The sequence below is a fragment of the Solanum pennellii genome, chromosome 1 (genome assembly GCF_001406875.1).
Source record: "Solanum pennellii chromosome 1, SPENNV200".
Lineage (NCBI taxonomy): Eukaryota > Viridiplantae > Streptophyta > Magnoliopsida > Solanales > Solanaceae > Solanum > Solanum pennellii.
In genome coordinates, this window is record NC_028637.1 from 38,047,187 (window position 1) to 38,070,672 (window position 23,486).

Here is a 23,486-nt window from a genome sequence, read left to right on the forward strand (position 1 = left end):
GAGATAGATGGATCGGAGTGTCACGTTCCGACACGTAGGAATCATGGATCGGAGTGTCAAGTTCCGACACATAGGAATAATGGATCGGAGTGTCACGTTCCGACACGTAGCCTTAGGGGATCGGAGTGTCACGTTCCGACACGATAAGAATAAAGAGAAGTAATCTTGAATTAACTTAATATACTCGAACTCAAAGAATCTAGTTCCCAGATGAGTATGGTGTGGAGGCTTGAGTCCTCATAGATGTGTTTGGTGTTGTTTTCAATGGTTCTTGTACTTGTTGATTGTCACCTGTTGAGTATTGTGGTTGGGTTTACATTATTATTCCATATATATTGCTTTCTATTTTGAGTTGGCCGATGATACGTACTCAGTACTTGTTCCTTGTACTGACCCCTACTTTTATGTTCTTCTTGTTGTTTTGTGGAGTGCAGCAAGTGCACCCTTGACTTCGACACGTCCGCAACTCTAGCCAGTCTTCCGCACGTAAGATTTCAGGGTGAGCTATTATTCCTATCTCGGGCTGGATTCTCTTCTTCACGTCTTGATGTCTTTGAAGTTCGGACATGGACCATCTTCTACTTATTTTAGTTTCTTAAATACTCTTAGACTTAGTGATTTGAGGATAGATGTTCTTGATGTGATGACTTCCAGATTTTGGGGATGATAAGTATTATACTTTAGAAGTTTATTTAATTGATTTCGTTAATGAGTTTTGGATCTTCCGCATTTTATTTACTATTCAAAATGTATAAACTGGTAAACGTTGGGGTTTAGATTGTTGGTTGCTCACCTAGTAAGATAAGTGGGGGTGCCACTCGCAGCTCGTTTTGGGTCGTGACGGTATTTCTTCTTTATCATTATCCACCTACAACTTAATAGCCAACTTCTACTTCTCCATGTATTTATCATGGGGTATTTATGAGTCAGTGTATAGTCTTATACATTAGTATTAATTTGTTAAATGATTGTTATTCTTTACAAAGATCTTGAGTGGCTCAAAGAAATTTAATTTCTCTAATTATGATCATGTTGGCGAACCTCTAATTTCACTTTGAAACATTTTATCAATTATTTCCACAATACTTGTGCAAAACGTTGCGTTGTCCACAAGTAATAGAAGAAATAATTGATTAATTTTAAGAAATATAGAGAATCGTCGACGTAATCATGTTTAGGGCAAATCAAATGACTTTGAGGACTTGGGAGATCTCCATAAATATTCAGAAGCCTTGAATGAGAAAGAAAACAACAGAATACTAATTTATAAGGTTATGCACCAAGGATCAGAAATACCTTCAGATAAACAGATGGAGGAGCTATAGCTGGCAATAAAGCGGTTAGGGGAAGTTCTAGTAGAAACAAAAAGTGCTATTTGATCAAGCATTTCAAGTTTGATTTAATTGATTCCCATGATATAAAAATGGAGAGTTGATGAACTCATAATTATCATGGAGTTGGTAATTGGAGTTCTTTAAATTGGAGTTATGCTTAGAAATGATTTAACCAATTGTTGAAACTTTTAATATGATCAATTAATTTCTTTTTTATTAAGTTAATTAGTTGTCGTTAATCTTTAGTTATCAATTTATAGGATGGTTTGGATCATACAATAGAAGATTTTGGAGTTCTTATGAAATTAAGTAAATTTTATTGTTTGTTTCATCTTTAATATTTATGATATTATGAGTTTTCTAAATTAGTAAATCAATCAATGCCTTTTTAAAACTAGTGAACAATTAGAGTGATGGATCAAAGAGAATACTAAGATATGTCGGTATTAACTACTCCGATGCAAAATCACTACACCAAAATAAATAATTCATGTATGAAAAACCATATAAATTGATGAGTTAATAATAAAAATAAAGATTATACAGATTAAAAGATTCCATCATTTGAAAGTTATCCTCTGGCTTCAAGAACACCCACTACAAAATCAATATTGATTTTAAGCTGAAGAGCTCTCCTCTTTTGGCTCAAAGACAAAAATTAGATTCAATATTAGATGCTCGACCAAAATAGCAGCTCCTTGTTTCTTCTTTATAATCCTCCACCATAAACTTAATGGCAAGCTTCTACTCCTCCATGTATTTATCATGAGGTGTTTATGAGCGAAGTTGTATAATCTTATACATTAGTATTTGTTTTTGTCATTACATGTTTGTAATTGTTTGGAAAGATCTCTAGTGACTCAAAGACATTTGATTTTCTCTAAGAATAATCATGTAGGTGATCCTCTACTTTCACTTTGAAAAATTTATCTATTATCTCAACCATACTTATGGAAAACCTTGTGTTGTCCACAAGTATAGAAGAAATTATTGATAAATTTTTCAAAAGAAATGTAGAGAATCGTGAACGTGATTATGTTGAGGAAAACTCAAATAGCTTTCATTCATTGAAGGACTTTTATAAAGATATAAAAGCATTTAATGAGAAAGAAAACAAAAGAATACTATTTTATCAGGTTATGCATCCTGGATAAGAAATACCTCTAGATAAACACATGGAGGAGGTAAACCTGGCAATAAAATTGCATGTAAGAGATGTTCTAGAAAAAACAAAAAGTGCTAATTTGATCGAGCATATAGAGTTAAATTTGATTGATGCCCCAGATACAAAAACCAAGTAGAGTTCTTGAACTCATTATTATGTCGGAGTTGATAATTGGAGTAATGCTTGGAAATGACTTAACTAGTGGTCGGAACTTTTAATATGATCAATTGTTTTCTTTTTTATTAAGACAGTTACCATTAATCTTCAGTCATCCATTTTTATGATTGTTTAGATCACATTCTTATGAAATTATCACTTTTACTGTTTGTTTTATCTTTGTGCGGAATTCATCATACGTTCATCGTAAATTAATATATATGTATTGTAGAGTAAAATATATTTTATTATAAATTTCCTCTGATAATTGTTTTAATCTAATTATTTCTTCAAGATTGTTTATTATATATTCTATATATGAAATATCTTGGGTTCTTTGATACATATGTAAATTCTTTTGTATTAAATAATTTAATAATCTTATTTTTTCCATGGTTTCTATCCAATATTTTAGATATTCATAGTTCATTTTAATCTGACTCTAGTTCTAAATCATATATATCTATTCTTTTTATATCTAATTCTTGTAAATCTATTTCATACCACTTTTGATTTAATATATCTTCTAAATCATACTCAAATGTTTTTTCCCATATAACTCTTTTTATGTCATCAATTTTTGTATCTTTAAGTATATATAAAATCAATGTTTTATAGCTTCTTATTTCATCATATATTGTAATCATTTTTATTTATTTATGCAGGTTTGCTTTCAATTATTCCTTCCTATCATATCATAATGCAATTAAATTCATATTAGTTTATTATAAACTAGAGTACCATTATCATGTTTTCCGGTCACTACTAGCATCGTACTTTAGGGAATAATTACTGCTTATCAGCGCCTCAACCTTGTGTACTCCCCTAACGGCATCCCTCGCCTACCGGCTTCCACTGTGGGATGGCATAGTCTAGCACTTTTCTCCCTGTTTCCCGTTTACTAGCAAACTAGAATTCATGATTCTAATATTTCTTGTATATAATAACTAACATAAATTTAATCAATCATATATATGATATTCAGGAATATATGAAATTAGTTCTGCATATCTATTAAACAATATACCTTTGCCTCTTGATTTGTCATGCTATCTGAAATATCTGATTGGATTTCCGATTTCTCCATATGTTTAGCTTAGTTTATATCTTTGAGAGAGTTTTTTGTATTTTGAGAGAGTTTATTAACTCAAACTGTTGTTTGGCATTGCCTACCTTTCATTTACAATTTGGCAATCTATATATACTAAATTCTAAGCATGCACATAAGTGTGTCTACTGTATACTTTACTACCACTACTATTTACTTTATTACTTAAAATAAAAACATTACAAATAGCCGCTATACATTGGCTAATAAAAAGTAAAACCTTATCTTCAAAGGAATCTTATCTTTGAAAAATCTTATCTTTGCTTTTATATTTCAACAATTCTTATCTCTTAGTCGGCCATCTTCTTTACGTCTTTTTCTTCTTTTGTCTTGTCATCATAGCTTTTTTATCTTATCTTGCTTATCTCTTTCGCTTTTACTCCAAATCAACATCTGGTATAATATTATCTTTTCCATTACATTTGGAACATCTGTGATCTGGGTATTTGTGTCCAATAAGTTTACAATATCTGATTAATAAGTCTTCTGAAATAAATTCTTTCTTTAATGCTCTTGTGGTAGGTTGTTCCTCTGGCTTTAATAATGATAAAATCCATCGCTGGACTTCATCCATATCTGCTCTTATTAATTCTCTTGAATTTGAATATATCATAGCTTGGTCTCTTGCATAGTAACTCCTAATAGCAATGTCGTTTAAATAATTACTAGCTAGTTCTTGTATAATTGTTGATATACCGATTATCCTTTTATTTGCATAAAAGTTTGGTATTTCTATCTTTGGTATTTAAGCCTGTTTTTCTATATCTTCTGGTATTATCATATCCTTGGTCAAACCTATCTTTATAACTTGAATTGGTGACTTGATTTCTACATATAATATCTCAGCCGGCGCTGTATAAAACTTAATATAAAATAAATTTCCTTTGGTAACTCTTTTGTATGTGACGAACGCTTTGTATAATTCTGGTATTCCACTTATCTCTCCTCCATCATATGTGTATACGGTACTTAGTAATCTATAGCTGTAACATGTTTTAACTAAGTTTGAACTAGTTTTAGGTTGTGCAATCAATCTATTATATCCTTGTAGTTTTTGGGTTATATAATCTTCATTTGGGTTTTTGGTTTGTGTGGATCTGGGGTTTAAATTTCAAAATGTTTTGATCTTATATATGTTTTCAATATACGATTGTGTGATGTAATTGTATCTCTTTTTATCACTTTGTTTAATAACTGCGTATGTAGAAGTTTGTGGTTCTGTGCGTATTTGTTTTTGTGTATTTTGGGTAAATGGTTTTATAAATAACTGGTTTAAGTTTGTATTTCGTGGTTTTTCACTAACTTTTCTGCTTGTACCTGCAGCTGTATTAAAACAAACATTATGGGTTTTAGGGAGTTTCCCATCGTCTCCTTTTATCTCTGGAATTTTACCGTCTTTCGATCGACGTAGCTCCGCATTTTTATAGTCATGCTGCTGACTTATATTAGCTTTAGACTTCAGGTTATCTTCATTAGCCTTTAGCTTTTGTATCTCATTGTCCATACTGTCCACTTTAGTACAAAGTGTAGTAATGGCTTTGAGTAGCTCTTCAATTGTGTCTTCATTTTTGTTCTCAATCTGAGTAGCTTTGTCTTGATAAGTAGTCTGCAACACCATTCTTATTAGTCTTTATTACTTCAATTGTAAATGTAAAGTTTAATATATTTAATACCAATCTTCTAATTTCTTTCGTTGTTACTGAATCTTGTATTTTTCTGGTTAACCACCATTTTACTTGTGTGTTATCTGTTCTTACAATAAATTTGTTATATACAATATATGGCTCAAATGCTAATAAACATTTATATACTGAAATAAATTCTTTCCTATTTATTTCCCATTTTATTTCCGTATTTGTATATGTGCCTGAATAATACCTACAGTGATATTTGATATTATTATTATTATATTTATATTTTAATACTCCTCCATAACTTTTCTTACTTGCATCAGTTTCTACTATGTAAATAATTTTTTATCTTCATCCGGAAAATATAATTTCGGTAATGTTTTACATAATAATTTTATCTTTTGTATTTGTGTTTGATCTCTATTATCAAAATGATATTCTACGTCTTTCTTTAGTTTTTGTTGTAATGGTTTTAAATTTTCTGCTAATTTTGGTATATATTCTCATACTTGGTTAACTAATCCTAAAAAGGATTGTAATTTCTTTTTTGTATCTAATTGTTCATTCGAGGTTATTATTTTTTGTACTATATGTGTTTGCATTTTTATTCCATTTTTATCTATTTGTATTCCTAGGAATTCTATTTGTTTTTTCATTATTTCTGCTTTCTTTTTGCTTAAACTTATTCCTTAGTGTTGTATTATACGTATAAATTTTTCTAATAATCTTATGTATTCATCTTGTGTTTTAGAATATAATAACATATCATCAATATATACTACACAATTTTCTAGTTGTTTAAAATAGTTATCCATAAAATGTTGAAATCTACCTGGTGCATTTTTATATCCAAATGGTAATACATTCCATTCATAAAATCCTTGTGGTACTGTGAATGTTGTAAGTTTTTTAGATTCTTCTTCTAATTTCAAATGATAAAATCCTGATTTACAATCAAATTTACCAAAGTAATTATATCCTTGTATTTGTCTTATATTTAATATTTTATTTTGTATTGGATAATTATATGTTTTAATTTTTGCATTTAAATTTCTGTAATCAATTACCATTCTACTTTTTCCTCTTTTTTGTTCACTATATTTATTAACAATAAATGCCGGACTTGTATGTTTACTATTACTTTCTTGTATATATCCATTTTTTAGTAATTCACTTATATGTATTTTAAATTCATTTAAATCATTAAAATTATATTTTAATGGTTTCTGTGTTATTATTCTATTTTCATCAATCAGTTCAATTTTAACTTCTGTTTTTATGTTTTTCCCATCCTTGTAAAGGATCTTTGTCATACAATAATTCTAATTTTTCTTGGATTATTTTTACTTTATCTAAGGAAAATATAATTAATTCTATTCTAGGGTCTTCTTCTTTTATATTTTCTAATGTTTGTGTAATTTTTTCACAGCCTTTAATCCATTATGTTGTTCTTCTTCTTTTATTACCTACTCTTCTTGCTCCTATCTTTTGTTTACATGGTGTTGTGAACCACCAGTGTGTTTTTGTTATTATATGTGGATATAATTTTCAAAAAATGGCATTCCTAATAACATATCCTTTGTTGTTAGTTCAAAATTATATATTTCGTTTACAGTTAATATTTTATTCCATATTTGTATTTTTATAATTTTTGCCTTGTATGTGATCATACTTCCTTCATTATTAAATCCTGTTACTACTATTGGTTTTTTTAACTTTTCCCATTTTTCTTCTGGTAAACAATTGTATTTACATATATTAGCCTTTGCTCCTGTATCTATCGTTGGTATATAATATCTGTTATAATATCCTTCTATTATTATCTTCGCGAGTATTTATATTTTCATATATATTTTTTATATTAAAGTCCTTTTGATTATGACTTTTTTATTTGATAATTTATCGTTAGTTGTTTATCCTCTATATTATATGGTTTTACTTGTTCTAGCCATTTTATTCCTAATGTTATATTTTCATTTCCTTGATATATTTTAGATTTTATTATCATTGATATACCTCCAATTATTATTTCTTGTTCCGTTGTCTCTTCAATTTTTATTAATACTTTTGGTAATTCTGGACATGAGTGTTCCGTAGTTATTATTTTATCTTCCATTACTAACTCTCTTGTAATATAGCTTTCTTCTTGTCCTGTATTTATTAGTATTAAATATTTTCTTAGTTCCATTATTCCTGTTATATAATAATGGTGTGGTTTTATTTCTTCTTCTATTAATTTTTGTGGAATTATATTTATTCTTTTGGAACTATTGGAAGTACTCATTTTTGATGATGTTTGTGGTATATCATTATTATTTATTCTTTTTGATGTGCTTAGTCTTTCTTGTACTATCTCTAAATCTTCTTCTATATCAATTTCGTTATAACTATAGTCATTATTATCTATAACCGTAACTATTTTTTCAAAGGGGTTTTCTATTTTTATTTTATTTATTTTATTTTTTGCTGTTATTTTATTTTTTGTTGTTAAAACATATAAATTTTTACATCTGGCTGTAAATATTTTACTTCCAGGTGCTAGCTCTATTCCTGACATTTTCCAATACAATACTAATGATTTATCGATGTTTCTGTCATTAATTGCTACTAAGTAATTAACACTTATTATAAATTTGAATTTTTGGTATATTAAATTACCTTTTACTGCCACTTATTATACTTTTTTCTATAGGTTGTATTATTCTATCTTCTGCTAAATATATTTCTATAGGTGTATCTATTCCTTCTCTAAAACATGCTTTTATTAATATTTCAGTTCCTCCTAAATGTACATATTTAATTGGTTTTTTTGAATTTATTTCTTGTATTTCTTTATTAATAATTCTCTTATTTATTATTGGTATTTTAGCTTTTCCTTTGGTATACTTACAATCTACGATATGTTCTCTTTGGCTTACTACATAATATTCTTCTTTTTGTCTTTTAAACCAATTTTTTATTTTTGGTACTTCTAATATTTTTTCTACACTTACATCTAATTCTTTTCCTTTTATTTGTTCAAATATACTATTATCAAATATTATTTTTTGTCCTAAAGTTTCTTCATCTTGACATTCTTCTTTATTTATTACTAGGTAAATTACCCGTGCTTCGCACGGGATTGGACATTTTATTGAAATTACATATGATTATTCGGCAATATGACCTACAATAATGATTAAGTTTCATGAAAAATGAGGAATGAAAAAGGTTTATTTGAAGTTTAATTAATGCATTTTAATTCGATTTCTCTATAGCAAAAAAAACTACAATAGTGACATAAATAAAAGTTTTGTTTACGAAAAGACCAACTGTAATAAATTCAACCATTTGAACAACGTTATGAGTTGTGGAATTAGAGGTGCAAGATTAGTAACGTGACATTGAAATCAAAATCAATTTTCTTTGTTCATACGAAGACACCTGTAGAAAGGGACATAAGAGAAGATCAATTTTCAATCATTTTCTGTGTAACTTTTAACATTGTTAAAAGAAAAATGTCACCAAAATAGCTAAAAGAGTTGTCATACTTACACGAATCACTACGACTTATAGTAAAGATTAAGCTCCATGAAATAGGAGTGGGAAAACTTCTAGGAATGAAATAAACATTATAAGAAGCTTAATCAATGTAATTGAATTCAACTATCCAATGGAAAAAAATAATATTGGCAGAAAATCCCTCTATTTATAGATAACAGAGGGTAGAATGAGTATAAATTTATTGTGCCTTATCGGAAATGTCACAACTCTTTGAAAATGTTGCAACCATTTGGAAAGGTCACAACCTCTCATAAGAGTCACAATTTTCTTAAAAGTCGCAACTCTTCATAAAAGTCAGAACTTTTCAGAAAAGTTACAACTTTTGATATAAAAGTTGCAACTCTTCATAAAAGTTGCAACTCTTCGTAAAAGTTGCATTTTTTTATAAAACTCACAACTCTTCATAGAAGTCGTAACCATTCATAAAAGTCACAACTTTTTATAAAAGTCAAAACTTTTCATAAAAGTCACATATCTTCATTAAAATCGCAACTCTTCACAAAAGTCACAATTTTTCTTGAAAGGGGAAGGCTAGTTTTGGAAATAAATAAATTTAAATGGGAATTCTGATTTGTGGTGGTGCCACGTAGGCGGACATAATGTTTTCTTGTATATATGATATATATGATTTGTATATCTGCTTCAGTCATCTATATTATAGAGTTCATTATCTGATTCTAATTCTTTGTCATTATCTATTTCATTTTCTGATATTTCATATATACTATCTTCGCTTTCTAAATCATAATCGACATATTCTATTTGTGTATATTTTTCATTTTCCATAATTATTTCTGATATCTGTTTCCTCTTTGGATTTTAAGGTAATTTACAATCTTTAGCTATATGTCCTAATTTTCCACAATTATAGCAAGTATATTCCGTCAATTTTCTTTTTGGTCTAAATGGTCTTTTTGTTTAGTAATTTTTTACATAATATTTCTTTCTTGGTTTTTTATAGTTATATGTTGATCTATATTTTTTATAATTTTTATTTCTATTATACTTCTTTTTATAACACCTATCTGTGCAACCAAATTGAGGTGCTATTTTATTTTTGCAACATGCTAAATTTTTTTCTAATACTTTTTTCATTTTTATGTCTTCTTTATGTTTTTCACATAATTCTGTAAATCGTCTTTGCAAGAATTTCATTCTAGCTCCTAAAGTATCTGTTAATTCTGCTTCATTCCAACTTTTTATTATTTTTGAACTAAAAGGTTATGGTAAATTTGTAAAATATAATTTTCTTATTTCCTTACTTTCTTCAATGTTATATGTTCCTTTATAATAATATTCTCTAAATGCGCATGTATATTCATCTATATAACACATATTACATATTGCCAATTTTGCCATTAAAATTCTATTTATAACTTTTTCCTTATTTTGTTCTTCTACTTCTGTTGTTATACTACTAAATTCATTTCTTATAGCTATTTCATATTTATTTAATATTTCCATAGATGTTGTAGATGTTTCTCCATTAAATTTTTTTATTATTTCTTAAAGTTTTTATACTTTCTTCTGTTAAATTTTGTAACCATAATTTTACTGTTCCTATAAGTGTTCTTTCGATATATCCTGGTGTTTCTGTCATTCCTATTTTGTTATCTATTAATTGTTTTGATATATATCCCATCCATAATTGAATTGTTTTATTTATATCTGCTACATAGTCTAAATCTAAAAAATTATGTTGTTCAGTTGTTGGGTTAGGCATCCATTTATTTAATCTTTTATCCCATAAAATTTTTTCTCTATCATATTTTTTTCATAACTTACATTATAATATGTTGGATTTAAGTATTTTGGATTTTTTACTCCTGATGTACTAGGTTTTTCATTCATGTCTATATCTCCCCCGTATTTATTTCTACATTCTTTGTATTGTCTATATTATCTAAAAGTTCTGTATATGTTTCACTTATCTCTGAGTATTATTCTTCTAAATTATGGTTGATATGATCAATTCTTACTTCTGGTAGATTAATTATATTATCTTGATTACGTTCTTCTAATTTATCTTCTAATTGCAATCTTTCTTTATATTTGTTTATTTCATTTGCTAAGTTTCTTTTTTGTTCTTTTTCTTTTTGTTTTATTTCATACATTTCTTTTAACATTGCTAATTCTTTTTCTAATTCTAAAATTTCTTTATTTTTTACTTCTTCTATTTGTTGTACTTCTTTTTTCGCTTGATGTTTTATTTTTTCAATTTCCATTTTTTTTTATCTATTTCTTCGTTTTCTTTTGCTATCCTCACCATAGCAGTTAAACTATCTTCTAATTTTACCGTTTCTTTTTCTAACATTAAACTTAAATTGTCACCTATTTTCTTATATCTTCTTCCTAGATTAGAAAATATTATCCTTATTTTTAATCCTTCATAGTTTTCAAATATTTTTTCATGTATTGCATAATCATGTCAGTGATCTTGCACTTTCACTTTGAAAAATTTATCAATTATCTCTACTGTACTTGTAGAAGACCTTGTGTTGTCCACATGTATTGAACAAATAATTGATAAATTTTGAAAGGAATCTATAGAATCGTCAACGTGATTATGTTGAGGAAAAATCAAATGGCTTTCGGGTATTGAAAGATCTCATAGATATTTAGAAGAATTCAATGAGAAAGAAAACAAAGGAATACTAATTTATCAGCTTATGCACACCGGATCAAAAATACCTCAAGATAAGCACATGGAGGAGCAAAATCTGGCAATAAAGCTGCGAGTAGGTGATGTTCTACAAGAAACAACAATAATACATTGATCGAGCATTTCAAGTTTTATTTAATTGTTCCGCCTGATAATAAAAAGAAGGAGAGTTGAACTCATAATTATCATGGAGTTGGTAATTTGAGTTCTTGAAATTGGAGTTATGCTTGGAGGTTACTTAAACAACTGTCGAAACTTTTAATATGTTCAATTCCTTTCTTTTTATTAAGTTATTTGTCGTTAATCATCAATCATCCATTTATACGATTGTTTAGATCACAAAATAGAAGGTTTTTGAGTTTTTATGAAATTATGTATATTGTTTTTTGTTTTATTTTTATATTTAATATTGATGATATTATAACTTATTTAAATTAGTAAATAAATTGAAACCTTTTCTAAACTTGTGGACAATGAATGTGATAGATCAATGAGAACACTGATGCCTTCATTAATGTTCGGTAATGGTTCTAGCTCGAAAGAGATTGGTGCGTAGGCATGTTACAACTGAGCTCGCTGTCTATGAGATGTTGAAATATTGTGTAATGAGAATATAACACATCCATTAACTGTTAGTATTATATTATGTTGATTAGAATGTGAGATATGAATTTGTGCATTACTTAAATATGATATGGCGATATCTATAGCTATACGATATGGAGAATTTTGTCAAGTATTAGTTAATATTTGCTCTTAAAATCTGATAATTGTGTACTAGTTTTGACATAAAATATCTAACTACTAGCGTCCGAATTACTCAAACAAAGTTAATTTACTCGACAAGTATAAAAAAGTTGAAAATACATGTTTTTTTTATTTCTTTTGAAAGAATGTTTCCCTAATAACTCTTACTATTAATGATGATGTCGTTGCTAGCATGGAAATAATTCATAATTAAGAGATCGAAGTTTACAGTATTGACAAAATGCATGATGCTAGCATAGTTGATGCAAGTAAATTTGATGTGAGAAAAGTAGTAGTTAACTTTAATGGTAACCAAGAGCTTCATAAGGAGAACATATGTAATGAGAAAGCTATCATTAGTATCCCTAACCAAGTAGATGCTATTCAAATTTTGGTATCCCCTCAAAGGCGACTTAGGCAATAGGGGTTCCATAAAATTATTGTTCTCAAGAAAATCTAGATAATCTGGCTATTGAGGCAGATATGTCTCCAAGATTGATTAAATCTTCCGAAACAGTGAAGAAGCGAAGAAATCCAGATTAATATTATCTACTCATGAAACAGCCAAGAAGAAATAAATCATTTAATAATTTATGAAAGCTCTAATTTGTAATACTCGGTCTATAAAGTCCCAACAAGATTTCCGTAGAGTGCATATGTTGCATAATTTTCAAAAAGTTTCTTTTATTTTCTTGGTGGAACAAATTCAACATGTAAGATATATAAACAAATATGAAGAAGATTAAAGTTGTTACTAGTAAAAGCAAATTACAATGGAAACATTTGGTGTTTCATTAATTTAGAGTTTGATTTTACCGTGGTGATGGATCTATGATGTTACAGTGGTGATGGCTACAAATCAACAATTGACATTGTGTTTACAACAAGTGTCTAATAGATTTCATGTCACTTTAATCCATGTTAAATTTGTTAAGTTGTACAACATCAGCCCCTATTGTTTTGTTTGGCTAATTCTGCACTATAGCTATATTTTAGCTTATCAGTTAGTAGTTGTTTTCCTTTAACGTGATAGTTTTCCTATTGTGTAGTAATTGCATAATTATGTTCCTAATGCTTAGGTGAGTTGGTTTAGTGGAACTAGTGGTTTAGTGGGAATATGATTCCATAATATCTAAACATCTATATCAGGCTATAGAGCCAATTGAATAAAATCATTCAGAAACTATCTCTGCAATCTTTTATTCTTCCTGTTATTTTCTTTTTAAACTATGGATTTCTCTATCAAAGTTGACTTCATCATTTCGTATCAGAGCAAGGTTTGAAAGAGAGAAAGACAAGTCACACATCTATTGTGATGACTGATTTACAAGCCATAGGTGGAGTTAAGAAACTCAACCATCATAATTACAAAATATCGATTACATGTATGACTTCCTACATGGAAGGTCAAGATCTTTGGGAGGTCGTCAATGGAAGTGAAGTCAAACCATGGGAAGAAGAACCAAATGGGTATTTGAGAAAATGGAAGATTAAAGCAGGAAAATCATTATTTTCCCACAAGACGACCTTTGAAGAAGACGTGTGGGAACATTATGAGATGCTGGAACACCAAAGAAAGCTTGGGACACGCTGGCTGCACTCTTTTCAAAGAAGATCGACACACGACTACAACTTCTAGAAAGTGAGTTATTGTCGATAGCTCAAAATGATATGAGCATTGCACAATACTTCAAAAAGTGAAGTAGATATGCCGTGAAATGTCAGAATTGTAACCAACAGCTCTAATCGGGGAAACCAGAATGAAAAGAATAATCCTTCATGGTTTGAGATCTGGGTACAGAAACTTTGTCGTTACAGTACAGGATGGCAAATTCAACCATAACTTGTTGAGTTTTAGAATATGCTTGCTGGCCAAGAATCCATGGCTAACCAAATGAGCGGAGTTTCACAAAAAGGTGAGGAGGAAGCACTCTATATCATCAAAAGCAGAGAGAACTCCACGATGTAGAATGTAGCTTGGAAAAAAAGAAATGATGATAAGGAAAAAACCATTAGGGAGAGGAGAATTATCGTCCAGGGGGAGTTTCAAAGAACTATTGTGGCAAAAAGAAGAGGTTTGAAGGGAAGTGTAATCACTCCGGAAAGAAGGGACATAAAGCAAAGGTTTGCTGGTTCAACAAAAAGTCTGTTGACAGCAGCGCTGCAGCCACTTCTAGTCCAAAGGAAAAGTGTGAAGACGATTGGGATGCTGAAGCATTTTTTGATGTAGAACAAGAGGAGTCAGCTCTTACATTAATAACCCTTAAAAAAATGATTACGAGAATGATTGGATTGTTGACTCAGGGTGCTGAAACCATATGAATGGAGACAAGGAGAAGTTGCAAAATCTAACCGAGTACAAAGGAAGTCGTGAGGTGGTGACAACCGATGATAAAAAATTATCGATTGCTCATATCGATAATGCTGTAGTGTGACCAAATAGTAGTGCTGATTGGATGTTGCTTCAAATTTTTTATCATGTCCCAGCTATTAAGAAAAATATCCTTTCAGTTGCACAACTAACATCGACAGGTCATTTTATTCTGTTTGGTCTGCAAGACATAAGAATATATCATGATCTTCAGATTAAAATAGAGCCAGTAATGAAGGGACAAAGATTAAATTCCGTCTATCTAATGTCAGCAGAAACAGCATATATAGACAAGACAAGGAATAATGAAACTGCAGACTTATTGCATATGCGGTTGAGCCACGTTAGCTTTTCTAAACTAAGTGTCATGATGGAAAATTCTATGCTGAAGGGTCTTCCAAAACTCTCAATAAGGACAAATGTTATATGTGCGGGTTGCCAGTATGGTAAAGCACATCAATTTCCGTATGAGGAGTCAAAATATAATGCCAAGGAACCATTAGAGTTAATTCACTCTTATGTATTTGGACCTGTCAAGCAACTCTTTGTTGGTGGGCTGAAATATATGCTAACCTTCATTGATGATTTTTCCAGGTATGTATGGATTTATTTTCTAAAGGAAAAGTATAATACATGTTTTAAATTCAAAGAATTTAATAAGATTGGTGAAGCAGAAGTTGGCAAGAAAATGTTTTGCCTGCGAACTAACAATGGTGGGGAATACCCCTAGTATGAATTCTCTGAATTCCTTCAGAAGTATCAAATAAGTCGTCATCTCACATCTGCAAATATGCCACAACAAAATTGTGTAGCAGAACGAAAGAATAGATATCTCGCATAAATCTGTCAGAGCTTGAATCACGCAAAAAATATTTCAGGACAATTTTGGGCGGAAGCTATGAAAACTGGAGCTTTTTTTATCAATAAAATTCCCGAACAAAGGTTAAGTTTTCTTTCACCTTTTGAGAAGTTACGGAATATGAAACAATCAGTTAGCTATTTTCGTGTTTTGGGATGTCTATGCTAAATATTTGTACCTAACCATTTACGTAGCAAGATGGACAAAAAGGCTGTTAGGTGTATATTTGTAGGGTATGACTGTAAACGAAAAGGGTGGCGTTGTTGCGACCCAAGCACGGGAAAGTGTTACACTTCTCGGAACGTGATATTTGATGAAGCTTATTCATTGTGGTATTCAAATAAGGATATCCTTCTAGATTCAAATGTTCTCAAAGATGTATAGGACTCGTCCCATATCCAGCTGAGTCTAGATGAAGCTAAAGAAGATATTGCTGAAGAAGGCTTGACTTAAAATCCTTGACAAACTACTGTGTATCAACAACAAAGTGAAGCAGACAAGCTAAGTGGAAGAAACACACCTCGGACTCTTAGAAGTTCATCAAGGATCAGAAAGCTTAATCCAAAGTATGTCAATGCTGCCATAGTAGAAGAAGATGATGAAAAATAACAAGAGAATTTTGAGGAAGCATTCCAAAATCCAAAGTGGATTAAAGCAATGAAGTAGGACATTTAAGTGCTAGAACTGAATCAAACTTGGGAGCTCGTGGTAAAACCAAGTGATGTCAAACCTATTTCTTGCAAATGGTTTTACAAGATAAATCGTCACACAAATGGGTCAATTGAAAGGTACAAAGCTCATCTTGTATACCGAGGCTTTTCTCAGCAATACGGAATAGATTATGATGAAACATTTAGTTTAGTGTCTAAACTTACTACAGTCCGTATCATACTTGCACTTACTGCCAGTAAAAAATGGAACCTATGGAAGATGGACGTAGAGAATGACTTTTTGAATGGAGAGTTGGATCGGGAGATCTACATGTGTCAACCAATGGGCTTTCAGTGTTAAAATCATCCTGAGTATGTAATGTAAGCTTCCAAAAGCGCTATATGGGTTAAAGCAAGCAACAAGGGCATGGTATGGTATGATTTTTGAATTTCTTACTCATAGTTGTTATTCTGTAGCACCGACAGATTCCAACTTGTTTGTGAAAGTTGTTGGAAAGAAACTAGCTATTGTTCTAGTATATGTGAATGATCTAATCCTAACAGGATACTGTGAAGAAGAAATTCATCTAACAAAGAAGGATTTGTCAGTTCGCTTCTAGATGAAGGAACTTGGAAAACTCAACCATTTTCATGGCTTGGAGGTTGATTGTAATGAAGAAGGAATTTTTTTGCATCAGAAAAGATATTCTAAAGATCTGTTGAAGAAGTTTGAAATGTTGAATTGCAAACCAATATCAACACCATTGGAGCGAAATGCTAAGATGTGTGCACATGAAGAAAAAGACTTAGCAGATGTGATGATGTATCAACAATTGGTAGGTAGTCTGATTTATTTAACTCATACTAGACCAGATATTTCTTTTGCAGTTGGTGTAATGAGTCGCTTCATGCACAATCCAAAGAAGCACCATATGGAGGATGTTCGGCAAATACTAAGATATGTGAAAAGTACAATTGATTATGATATTTTGTAAAAGAAAGGTGAAAAATGCAAGATGGTCGAATATTAGGACTCTGACTATGCAGGGGATCATGATACCCATCGTTCAACAACTGGCTATGTGTTTAAGCTTGGAGCTGGAGCGATTTCTTGGTGCAGCAAAAGGAAACCAACTGTGTCGTTGTCAACATCAGAAGCAGAGTATAGGGCAGCAATAGTTGCAGCTCAAGAAAGTGTGTGGCTTATGCAATTAATGAAGGATGTACACCAACCAGTTGGCTACTCAGTTACCTTTTACTGTGACAATCAGTCAGCGATTTGCTTGACTGAAAATCATGTTTTTCATGCTAGGACGAAGCACATGGAAATACATTGCCACTTCTTTAGGGAAAAAGTGTTGCAAGGAGATATGGACTTGGAGCATATAAGAACTGAGAAACAAATTGCAGACGTGTTGACGAAAAGCTTAAGCGTCCACAAGCGTTAAAGTTTGTGTCTACAACTAGGCCTTGTTAAGACCGGAGATGATGTCGAGAGGGGGTGTTAAAAGTTGTACAATATCAACCCGTATTGTTTAGTTTGACTAAGTTTGCAGTATAGCTATGTTTTAGCTTTCAGTTGGTAGTTGTTTTCCTTTAACCTGATAGTTTTCCTATTGTGTAGTATTTGCAGAATTGTGTCCCTAATGTTTAGGTGAGTTGGTTTAGTGGAACTATTGGTTAAGTGGGAATATGATTCCATAGTATGTAAACCTCTATATAAGGCTACATATCCTATTGAATAAAATCATTCAGAAACAATCTTTGTGATCTTTTATTATTCCTGTTATTTTCTTTTTAAACTATTGATTTCTCTATCAAAAGTGACTTCATCAAAATGTAATGTTTAGGATAGAGAAATTCTATGGCAGGATATACATTAGATGACAACAACTATTGATAGCCCTTTGTTAATTGTGGAGAGTTTAATGTAGTCTTGAATGCTGATGAAAAGTTGACTCTTTCGATTAAATCTTTGTATTTAGCCTCACATGGTTGGTTCCAACCTTTCCAAGCACAACTAACTCCTTAAGTTAGTTGACTTGGTCATAGTAAGGGTTCTGAGGTCTGGTTCTACGCGTATCAATAGGTGTGAACCTTGGCCTATTCACAAGCATTATTGACACCTTAAGTATTTATCTGATTCATTTTAGCGTTGTAACACACTCTTAGTATTAAGGATGATGTTGGTGATAGCATGGAAATAATTAATAATTAAGAGGTCCGAGTTTATAGTGTTGACAAAATGCAGGATACAAATTCAGTTGATGCAAGTAAATTTGATGTGAGAAAAGTAGTAGTTAAGTTTAATGGTAACCGAGAGTGTCAGAAAGAGGACATATGTAATGAGAAAGCTATCATTAGTATCCCTAACCAAATAGATGCTATTAAAATTTTGGTATCCCCACAAAGGAGACTTAAGAAATAGGGGTTCCAGAAAAAAAAATCTCAATAATCTTCCTATTGAGGCCGATGTGTCTCTAAGATTATGTCTTCCAAAAAAGGGAAGAAGCAAAAAAATCCAGATTTACATCATCTACTCATGAAACAGCCGAGACGAAATTAATCTTTTAATAATTTATAAAGGCTCTAACTCATAATACTTGGTCTATAAAGTCCCAACAAGATTTTCGTCGAGTGAAAATGTTGCATAGTTTTCAAAAAGTTTCTTTTATTGGCTTGGTTGAACAAATTGAACATGTCAGATATATCAACAAATATGGAGAAGATTAAAGTTTTCACTAGTAAAAGCAAATTACAATGGAAACGTTTGGTGTTTCATTAATTCAAAGTTTGATGTTACCGTGGTGACGGATCTGTGATGTTAGTGATGGCTACAAATCAACAATTGACACTGTGTTTATAACAACAACGGTCTATAAGAATTCATGTCACTTTAGTCTATGTTAAATGTAATGTTTAAGATAGAGAAATTCCATGGCAGGATATACATTAGATGAAAACAACGATTGATAGCCCTTTGTTAATTGTGGAGACTTTAATGTAGTCTTGATTGTTGATGAAAAGATTGGAGGAAAGCCTATTAAAGATATTGATTATCAAAACTTCAAGAAATGTATTTAGAGTTGGAAATGATTGAATTTTTTAAAGATTAGATAGGATTCTCTTATCAGCACATGCAGCACTGATTTAATTTAAGGGAAATTAAACATCTTTCGAGAACATGATAAGATAATTCCCCTATGTGTTTTACCATGAAAGAGGGGATGAATACATATAGGAAACCATTCAGGTTTCTAAAGTTCTGGACTGACCATGATAAATTCATTAAGATAGTGAGGTAGAATTTTTCTATAGATGTGTCCCAAAATCCATTTTTCTTTTTAAAGAAAACATTAAAAGGTTCAAATCTTATTTGACCAAATGGATCAAGGAATTTTATAGTGATATTTTTTAACAATTACTAATCAGGGAAAATATTGTCAATATCAAATAAAACTATTTGAGAAAGCTCATATTGTTGAAAACAGAAAAGTATTGCATGTCGCTCAGGCTTAATATAAAAAATACTTGTACTTTTAGGAGGTTTTTTGGCAACACAAAGTTTGGTATGACTTGTTTGATAGTGGATATAGTAATAGTAGTTCTTTTCAGAACATTGTTAATATTAGAAGGAAAGTGAAATAGTTGTTGAAGCTGTTAAATTCTATGAAGATCAGTTTCATCTGGATAGAGTTTTACATCTTTTTTGTTGTTGAGACATATTCCTACTGTTGTTACAAACGAGGAAAATATAGGTTTCTGGAAGTAAAGGGAGTTGTTTTCAACTTGAAAGGAGATAGTGCTGCAGATTTTGAAAGATAATGGTATTTTTTCTTAATATTGTTGGGATAGTGTAGGACAAGATATTGTCAGCCCTATTTATTCTTTCTGTTTGAATTTTATCTAGGTTTTTAAATTCTTTATTTGAGGATGATTTATTTCGGGGTTGTGGAATGCCAAAATGGAGTACCCATATAAACAGTGTGCTTGTGAAGATAATACAATTATTTTTACATCTACTAATAGATAATCACTGGTAAAGATCATATCAATTTCAGAGAAATATGAAATTAAGTTAGGACAGAAAATTAAGCATAAAAGTGCCTTCTTTATGCATCTAAATGCAGCAGCTGCTGGAATATTGCTGGTTGAGGAGTGTAAAGTTTTAAATAACGGCAAATTTCCACTCAAATATTTGGAGTGTCATAAATCACAACCAAGGAATAGGAGGAGCATTACTATGATCTTATTACAAGGGTAAAATATAAACTATAAGCCTTGAAAAGAAATATGTTATCCTATGGAGGTAAAGAAGTTCTAATCAATAGTCTTTTTCAATGTGTTCCCATTCATGTCTTGTATTGTGCGCCCTATATGTGTCCTCAAAGAAATCCATGGAGTATTGGCTAATGCTTTTAGCGTAATAAAGTGTCGGGAAAGAGCAAGCATTAGGCTGCTTGGAATGAAGTTTGCTTGCCAAAATAAGAGGGTTGTCTTTGTTTTATGGCTTAATTTGAATTATCTTAAGCTTTATAAGCTAAAGTCAATTGGGGTTTGAGAACAGAAAGATCTTTTTAGACCAATATCATGTGGAATAAATATTGTAAGAAGCCAATCCCTAGTTTTGTACAATGGGTGGGTGGATCACAATTTTAAAAAAAATCATTGATGAACAGGGATATCTTTGAACAACTTATTACTTATTTGGTTGGAACCTAGAGGTGTCACACTTTAAACATGGTTTGATAACTGGACAGGGTTAGGTTCTCTAGAGAGAAAACCAACAGAAGTGCAAACCTTCCACAATTTAACAGATATTAACACCTTTATCAATAAAGATTGATGGAAATATGAGAAAATGCCAATGCATTTGCCACAATATGTAGTGGATCATGTCAAATCATCCATGGATCTGATTAGACAGTCATATTTAAGTGATAAACCATGGTGGATCGATAATTTCTAGACAATTTTATGTCAAAAGTGCTTGGAATATGTGGGGAAAAATACCATTTGGTACTTTATTTACACAATGGAATCCTAATGTTTCTCATTTATGTGGTTGCTGGGAGGTTCCAGCTTATGAAACTATGGATCACAACAAAAAGAAGAAGTAGAAGATTCTTTATGGAGATATTTTGATAGTGCAGTTGGTTTTTTGGGACCATGGGATTAGGAGAAACATGTTTTGATGAAATGGTGGAATGCTAAAGGTAATTCTAGACAAAGATGACATTTAATGCAATATCTTATTGTTTCTTTGGAAAAGGAGAAATACCATTTTACATGGTGCTTCATACTATACTAATAGAGTTATTAGGGATGTTTCCAACACTACACATACTTTCATTAAGTAGAAATTTAATTATCTCAATATTCCAAATAATTGACCTCATATGGTTGCTCTAATTGATAGTTTCAGACCTAGTTTTACATCTACGGTGGTAAGGTGGATTTACGTCCTTTGGGATGGTTGAAATGTAACACTGATGGGGGATCAAGATTTAATCCTGGCGACATCACCATAGAATTGTGTGTTGGGTATTCTTCTTGCGATTTTGTGGGAGCAAGGGGGCTTCAGATTTAAGAAACAACAAACATAGTAGTTGTAACTATGGCTTTGAGGAAGGAAGTCAATATTGATTGGTAAATGGTTTTTACACGTTAATATGGAATTAGATTCTTTATAATTGTTTTATACATGGAATGGAGATCGGATTGTTTCTTGAAAGTGACTTTGGATGTAAATTCATTGATGACAACAAGAGTACTACACACCTTAAGGGAGGGAAATACTCTAGCTGATTAATTCATTAATTTAACTTCTATTTTTGAAGGTACTTTCGAATGTAAACAGTTTCAAGATATACATGTTGCAAGTTGAAGAATCATCAATATAGATAAATATGGAATTCCTCATCTTAGGATAGGAGAATCTATACCTCTGAAGGTTCAATGGTTGTTTATAAATTTTTATAGTAGTTGGTTATGTACTCATCACCTTATTTGAATTAGATTCAATCTGTTATATATCATGCACCTGAGAGCTTTGAGGTGTCTTTCATAGTTTAAAAAACTCACGACGAGTGAACTTGTATTTTCTTTTCTGCTAGATAGTTTATTGACCAGTTCAACTATGAGTTTAGTTGGACATTGTGTCTCCCAATTGTGCTGGTCTCATATGAGAATGGTGTTGGTGCGATACAGTTTTAGGCTCAAATTCAATCTCTTTCATTAGTTTCTCTTCTCATAGATCCAAATCTAGACGGTGGAATTAATCCTTTGTGTGGTTCAATCCATCGGATTGGGATTGAAGTGGAGGGATTACTAATATTATCTAGGATGATCGAGCCCCATTTTTCTTTTTTTAGAAAAGGGGGAATTGATTACTAGATAAGAAATTCGTAAAGAAGTTTGTCTAATTTACTTACCTCTATGGATCAACTAGGGATATGTGTCACGACCCAAAATCACGAGTCGTGATGGCACCTATGTTCCCAACCAATATGTAAGCCAACCAACATATTTTAACAAACTTAACTAACTAATAAGTGAAAAGACAACAAATTGCCAAATCTCCAACACTGAGTTCTTTATAAGTACGAATGCGGAAAACTGAATAAAATTACTACCCAAGAATTGGTGTCATAAGTACAAGAGCTTCTAAAATTCGAAGCAAGTCTGAACTAAATGACAAATCTAACATAAGGGATATCCTGTTTGAATACTAATAACAGAATAAATAAAATATAGAGGGAGGTGTGGGCCACGGAACAGCCAAGCAGCTCACCACAACTCCAAGAACCTCAAGCCGGACTCAATTTGCTCCACGAGATGTGCTCCTACTCAGAATCGAATCTGCACCACAAAGAGTGCAACAAGCGTAGTATGAGTACGAAACCACGTGTACCCAGTATGTCTCATTGACCGACAACGAAGAAGTAGTGACGGGAGTTATATAAGAAAATAAATTCTTAGATTGTACAAGTATATATATATATATCACACTTACTATTTAAGTTTCATCTCTATGCATGTGCACAATATTGTTTCAATAGAGGGAATGATGATGCATCTCAATCAATCAATATGAATATAATACATAACCACCTCAATTATCTCAACTATACGGGTGAAATAAATAAAACACAATCACACAAGGAATTCAAGTCAATAATATATCAGCTAATGCCCATATGCTTTGGCATTCTCAAATTTCAGTCCACATTCTATAATAGTACTTTTCCTTTTTATAAC

General features: G+C 31.1%; 1 pseudogene; it reads right to left on the reverse strand.

The window, feature by feature from the left end:
* Positions 1-4,139: 4,139 nt before the first annotated feature.
* On the reverse strand, positions 4,140-5,381 carry LOC114075116 (annotated as a pseudogene).
* Positions 5,382-23,486: the final 18,105 nt, after the last annotated feature.